At 33.6% G+C, this 7,987-nt stretch overlaps 1 non-coding gene across 1 annotated transcript; it reads left to right on the plus strand.

Annotated features, from left to right (window-relative positions):
* The first annotated feature begins 7,816 nt into the window (after window positions 1-7,816).
* On the plus strand, window positions 7,817-7,900 carry TRNAL-UAA (transfer RNA leucine (anticodon UAA)). The gene has a single exon. It is a non-coding gene; the product is annotated as a tRNA-Leu (tRNA).
* The last annotated feature ends 87 nt before the right edge of the window (window positions 7,901-7,987 follow it).

Genomic DNA, 7,987 nt, shown 5'->3' on the forward strand with positions numbered 1-7,987 from the left:
AAGCTACAATCAAAAGATTTCGTAGAATATATCGTGACTGAAAAAAGTCAGGATAATTTGAAAAGAAATATTACAAACCAAGGATGATTATCACACTTATTTCACTTTTTTACTGTCGCTCTTTGCCTGTCCGAACTATTCTGCATTCTGAACTGACCTTATCTGATAAGTCCCGACACACTGTATATTTATTTCATTTGAACATTCTTGACGTTCTTCGCGTTCATTGTATAATGATACGGTGGCGAATATTTACGTCACGATAAAGCGGTTTGCCTTAGTTAATTAACGGGGTGCAACAGTCTTTTGGTCACAACGTTGGTGTCTTCAGACCTTTCCTGTGACATGGAACACATAATTTTGTCCGTTGGGGTTGGTATTGTCAAACAGCTTCTCCTCATTTGAAGTTTTCACTACTGCTTTTCCTAACCGCTCCTTTCCCCGGTCGCTGGTAATCCGTAGAATTTTTCTCGTGAACTTACGGATTCGTTCTCTGCTCTCTTCGGCTCATTCGTTGTAAGACTTTCACAGCGTTACTTTCAAGTCATGGCGATAGTTGACCCCGTATAACCCCTGCCTACTCGTGTCATTCTGTTGATGCCAAAGTACATTCCATGCAGTTGGACCAGCATAAATGTGCTTTTGGTATGACCAGGCAATTTTATTGGCTAATATGTCCTTTTCCACAGATTTTTGACTTTCTCAAAGTAGTCAATAGATTCTATTCTACTACTTGATCTTGTGAAAAGGTTTTGCAGGCACAATATTGACTTTGGAAAAGAGGAAGAGAAAGGTACTCGACATTGTATGTTTTTTCATTCAACAATCGTGGAGCGACCCAACCTGAAATTGATAATGATAATACAGAACGTGAAGAAGCATTATCCGCGGCGATCAGGAACGTTATAGTTTCATTCGAGTGATAGATACTCTCAAAGTCAATGAACGAACTTCAAATGTACAGCAAATCAGAGGCTTATCATCTGAAATTGATATTTTCATGTTTTCTCAATGGTAGGCAGGTAGGTGATAATGTAAGTGACAGAAACAATTGTTTGATAATTCATTATATGTTATAGAGAATACTGAAAAAATCAAAAACCAAAACATGTTTGATCATTGCATGATTTATTCAATTGAAATATTATTCTTGGATCTGCAGAATGAGCAACATACCTTGATTTCATCACCACGACCGCCACTTGGGAACTATTTACTGAAAATGTTGGATAGAAAACAATTACAATTTTTTCAAAGTGTAGTTTACATAATATAAAATTATATTGTATTGTATTATATCATATTATATTATATTATATTATATTATATTATATTATATTATATTATATTATATTATATTATATTATATTATATTATATTATATTATATTATATTATATTATATTATATTATATTATATTATATTATATTATATATATTATATTATATTATATTATATTATATTATATTATATTATATTATATTATATTACATTACATTACATTACATTACATTATATTACATACATTACATTACATTACATTACATTACATTACATTACATTACATTACATTACATTACATTACATTACATTACATTACATTACATTACATTACATTACATTACATTACATTACATTACATTACATTACATTACATTACATTACATTACATTACATTACATTACATTACATTACATTACATTACATTACATTACATTACATTACATTATATTATATTATATTATATTATATTATATTATATTATATTATATTACATTACATTACATTACATTACATTACATTATATTATGTTATATTATATTATAGTATATTATATATTTAAAATCAAACATTTCTGCTGGGATACTTTTGTTGTAATAATAAGTTTTATTTGCCTCTAGCAATTGTAAAACAGTTAGAAATAATTATTTTTTGTTATTGAGCACACTAAATCCACACATTAAGTGAGATCTCACATAACGATGTATAAAATATTATGACATTCAATTCAACCCATTTTTTTTTTATTTTTCGTCATTCTTCTTCTGATTTGAAATTAATAAGGCTGTCAAGAGTATATGCTTCATTTATGAAAGAATATCGTATATGTCCAAATGTATGTACTTCATATCGATGTTATTTGTTTTATTTAAACAATAATATAAGTAAACAAACGAATGTAAATAAGGTTGCAATAAAATTTTTGTTTAAACCAGTCAATAATCTAGAGAACAAAATGAATGTTAACTATGTAATCAGTATATATTTCAGTAAATAAAACCTGAATATAAACGTTTCATTAAATTATTATTAAATACACTCGACAATAAAACATCACAAAATAAACTACACTTCTTTCTTGAGTTCCTTTTTTAGTTTTCTTATTGTAAACAAATTCAAACTTCAGTGACTTTGATACAATGTGATAATAATAATAATAATAAATATATATGGAAAAGACGATTTGAGTTTTTAGAAAGTACACCTTTTCGTTCATTGATTTTTTGGTTTGAGTTTTTGGTTTTCAGTTCAACTTGTGTCGATACTTCCACCTGCTGTCCAGTTCTGAGTAACACTGAATATACTTCCCCAGGAAAACTGTGATAATTCCCTTCACCAGGAAGAGAATATTGGCGATCTACCGTCACTTTCCCTCAATGGTAAGGTCATTCCATTTGGAACAGTCTTATGGTGCGATTGCCCGATTGCCGAAGGCAATCGGCAATCGGTAAACGGCCCAGGTGAAGCTCTCTGGCTTACAGAGACAGGCTTGTCTGGCTATCAGTGGTGCCATCAGTACTACATCGTCAGCGGCCATGGAGATCCTTCTAGATCTACCTCCTCTCCACATTTTTCTGGAGAGAGGGGCTAGATGGGTTTCATGTAGACTTATGCACACTGCCAATTGCACAAATCAATTCAATGTAGAGTACAACAGACTATTAGCATATGACAAAGTACTGTTGCCGAGTAGAGAGGACTGGCTCCTCTCGGAGCCAGTCCTCTCGGAGGATTTGTGGTGAAACTTGAAGTTTAGGTCCCAAACAAATTCATTGGATTTATGTGATGATTATCAGACCAATGATCACTCAAGGGGCAATTGCCTGGTAGCCGAAGGCTTTACAGAATACGACCCAGGCAAAGCTCTCTGGCTAACAGAGACATGCAGAATTCTGGAAATGATCTCTGTCTTTATGCCTCCAAGTAACAACTACGAACTGCATTATTAAGGACTGTTTTTAAGTAGAGAGGACTGAATCCTTTGGAAGAAGGAAATATTAAGAGCAGATAATTGTTGGTACACAGATGGATCAAAAACACTTTCCGGTTCTGGTGCAGGTGTTTTCAATCGCAGACCCCGGACAAGCAACCTGCCTAGGAACCTATGCTACTATATTTCAAGCGGAAATTTACGCTATTGAATTGTGTGCTGAGAGATTGGAAGAATCCAACCTCAAACACCGTTGGGAGCTCTTGGCTCCTACCGAGCAACGTCTTAATTGGTAGGAAATTGCCAAAAACGACTCTCCTCAATAGAAAGACTCAACAGATTGTATCTGGTCTGGATTCCTGGCCATACTGGCCTGGAAGGCAATGAAGCTGCTGACTCCCTTGCAAAGAAGGGTGCTGCAAGCAGCTCCATCGGACCAGAACCTGTCATTGGCATGGCTTAAGGCTTTGCCAAAGAAAGATTGAACACCTGGACAGCAAGAATAATTATGTACATCTGGCAGAATCTTCCGGGATTGGCTCACTTTAAGACGTTTATTCACCTCTCGAAGCTTGATACCAAACTGTTGTTGGACTACAGTAGGGATGAACAGGCCTTCTGACAGGTCACTGTCATATGCAGGGACTCGGACTCTCGGAAGACAATGTCTGTCGATTCTGTTTGGAAATTGATGAAATAGCAGAGCACATACTTTGGGGACCGAATCAGGTTTCTATAGAGTTGGACAGAGCCGTACCCTTACCGTTTGACCTGAAAGACCACTCATCATACAAGCTAATCGGATTCGTTAAAAAGCTGGATTTATTTGTTCGAGTGTGAATAGGTGTAAGCCACAATAAACCCTTGCGGATTGCGGTGGAGGATCGAATAGACTCATTGACTTCGGACCCAATCTTACCCAACCTACTGATTATACTACACATATTTTTATTTCAATTACATGATTATTTTTTATTTTTCAGGCCAAACAAACGCACACTGCCGAAGTGGATATTCAGTATTTTCCAAAAATTATGTAACAAGAAATGTTTTGGAGTATAAATTTTTGAAATCCATTACAATATGGTGAGACTGAACTTTGGTTTTTTTCAAATTGAATGTGGAGTTTTGTGATAACTCGTATGATAGGTATTTTATTTCTGAATTCAATGCTTTTTTATTGTTGGAAATCAAATAAACCATTCCCGAGTTATTAGCAATTTTATATTCATTTTGATAATCTGCAAACAAACTATATATATCATGATTTTAAGAAAAAAAATGTATCATCCTTTGCAATAAGAAAGCCTGTTTACAATATTTCCACACATTACGAAATTTTCCTGAGGTAATACGTTGCAAGCGACTTTTCTTTTACCCGCAATTTCTGAAATGAATTACGAATGTATTTGTACACTTCGGATATTCCCTCAAAAACCTTATAGAGACATCTTAACAGTGGGCTCTCTTAGAAATCACATTCGCCCATCTATAGATTTGGAAAATTATCAATCCCGAATGAGTTTTTTAACTGATATAAGGTTTCAGCAAGATGAGGTACCTCTTTTTCACGACGAGCCGGTTTGGTCCCTTACACTGGCCCGCTTCATTACCTGATTTGACACCTTCAGATTTTTGTGGAAATTAGTGGAATCTAAAGTTTCCGTTACACAACCGCGGTCTACTCCATAGCTCGTGTTTATAATAAGAGGTGATCTTAACAAAAGTAAGCCGGAAACATTCCTTAATCTATTTGCAAACAAACTTCATTTTTGTCAAGAGTTGAATGGTGACCAATTCAAAGTGAGTAAGTGATGTTTTTCTTAAAATCATGAGAGTTATCGTTTGTTTGTCAATCTTCAAAACAAATATAAAACTGCTAATTACTCAGGAACGGCTAATTTGATTTTCAAAAATTTAAAATGTTGGCTAGAGAATTGAAATATATATCAAACAAGTATCAGATCATACTTTCTTTAAAAAAAAAAGGTGGAAACGTCCTCTCGACTACGAGTGATTGTGACTTGGAAATATGCTTCAACCCCTCAAAATACAAGAAATCGACGTGTCTGACCGATTATTTTTATAAACGCTTACTATATAAACGAACTTGTTTCATTTTCATTGGTTCACTGTGAATAAATATTTTCATTGAAAGCAGAGTGAAATGGAATATTATAATTGATTTTTACAAACTATCATTAAAGTGTATTTGTAAAATTTACTTGGATTTGTATTTTTTTAGGTGACCGTTAACTTCATGTTTGTTGCAACGATATTTAACAGAACTCTAGAAAAACAAATAATCTTTTTAACGAGGCAAATACTTTACTAACTAAATGTTCATATAAATAAACTGTCAATAAAAGTATAAAATTTCTTTTATTCTGACAACAATGCCTCAACTAGAAAAGATATTAAAAAACAATCCAAAATCTATCGCGGATATCCATGAACAAAAAACATATACGCCCTAAAACAATACTGTAGTTTGATAGTGTGACTTCTTAAAACTTGCCTGTAAAACGTTTTCATATTTGTCATTAACTAAACATGCTTCGCCCAGTATTATTAACGTTAACTGAAAAGGCAGAATTAGTTTCCATCTGTGGTGATGGTTAAAAAACAAGATAGTCTCAAGAAAGAGACTATGATTTGAGATATGATTTTTCCATGTGGATTCAGAGTGAAATAAAAGAACAATGAGATTTTCATCGATGTATTATGTTTGGAGATGAATCTACTTCTACAAAAAAAGGGGTTCAATCATCACAAAATGGCAGATGGTGGTCAGATGTCAACCCAAATTTTATTATTGACAACAAAAATCAATACTATCAGAAAACAAACGTTTGGTGTGGTATATTAAATGATAAATTACTATGTCCGTTTTTTTTCGCGAGAATTTGAATGGTTACAGGTACTTAAACTTTTTGGAAACTGAAATAGGAGAGTTTTTGGATGATATGGTATTAGTAGAACGACAAAAGTTATGGTTCCAACATGACGGATGTCCTGCTCATTCTACTAGAAATGTTTCTCAGTGACTGAATAGGACATAAATGGTTAGGACAAAATACCGATCCTCGATGGCCTCCTCGTTCTCCAGACCTTACACCTCTAGATTATTTCTTATGGAGATACTTAAAACAAAAAGTCTACAGAGATCGCCCCTTTAATAATGTTGATGAGCTAGAAACTTCAATACGAGTTCATTGCAGAAATATTCCCTCTAGTGTGTTGCGATCTACATTAAACGAATTTCATGAGCGAACAATTAGATGCATCGAAAGAGAAGGTGGACATACAGAGACGCTTCGATAATTTTCATTGTTAGCGCCTGTTAAGTTGTTAAGTTACCTACTGTAGGTATTTTTCTGTACTATCGCTTATTGGTTCTTTTTTGTTCGTGACTATCCGCGATAGCTTTTGACAGTTTATTCATATGAACATTATACTTGGTAAAGTATTTGCCTCGTTAAAAAGAATATTTGTTTTATTCTAGAGTTCTGTTAAATATCGTTGCAACACACATGAAGTTGACGGTCACCTGAAAATAAAAATCCGAGTAAATTTTACAAATACACTTTAATTTGATAAGAATAACTCCAAACTGATTTGATTGTCACTACTTCAAATACATATTACCTAAATCAAAATAGTAAAAATATGTATCATACGGGGGTAATTCAAAATTTTTCAAAAATAAATTCGAATAGCAGGCCACGACTTCGTATCTGAACATAACTTTTCTCTTCAACATATTTCTATATTTTTTGAAATAAGGGTACTTTACTCTTGAACAAACTTTATATCTTTTGGCCTATCCTGTATGGTATTCGTCATAAAGCCATTTCAGGTACACTTGGTATAGTTTTGGAACATGCACCAACTTTTGTCAAGAATAAAATTTTCTGAGAAATCGATAATAAAAAAGTTTCCCATTTGATGCACATTTAGTGGACACACTGTATATTTACAAAAAAAATTATTTTGTTGTAACAAGCGTAAGGTGCTAAATATTCGTTGTTATAAATACTTGGTTAGGGGCTGTTTGCCAGATTGCAGATACTTCATTTCACAATATTGTGCAACAACATTTCGAATTAACTGTATTTGCCAACTTCAGGTTCAAGTCAGGTTGGCCGAGCGGTCTAAGGCGCTAAGACTTAAGTTCTGGTTCCCGAAAGGTAGCTTGGATTCAAACCCCACAACTGATATTTTTTTCATTTGATTTTTTTGTGAATAGTAGGTAACCAACGACTGACTTCCCAGTGGAAATGAATATTACAAGATTAGATTTTGATAGTCGCGTACAACATACCATAAGTACCTACGTTTTGAAAAAACTTTCGTGATGTCAAAATACAAGGTTATACGAGTTTATAGTTGGGTATCTCAAATTCCGAGTTGCACTTACTAAGATGACTGGACTATATCTGCAAAAAGTTCATGAAAAGATTCAACTGAAACGATTTCCTATTTCAATATTGAAGGTATATGAAAATGCTGAAGTGTTTTCTATTCTAGATCGTTTCCACTGAATGATTATCATATTGTTGCACAACATTGTGCAATAACATTTTAAATCACTGTTGCTTTCAAGTCAGGTTGGCCGAGCGGTCTAAGGCGCCAGACTTAAGTTCTGGTTCCCGAAAGGGAGCGTGGGTTCGAACCCCACACCTGACATACTTTTTTTTTACTTGATTTTTGTTTTCAAATGGTAGGTAACCAACAACTGAATTTTCAGTGAAAATAAATAATGTTACAATATGG

The sequence above is a fragment of the Leptinotarsa decemlineata genome, unplaced genomic scaffold (genome assembly GCF_025532065.1).
Source record: "Leptinotarsa decemlineata unplaced genomic scaffold, Ldec_3_MD MMD2_tig00001719_RagTag_RagTag, whole genome shotgun sequence".
Lineage (NCBI taxonomy): Eukaryota > Metazoa > Arthropoda > Insecta > Coleoptera > Chrysomelidae > Leptinotarsa > Leptinotarsa decemlineata.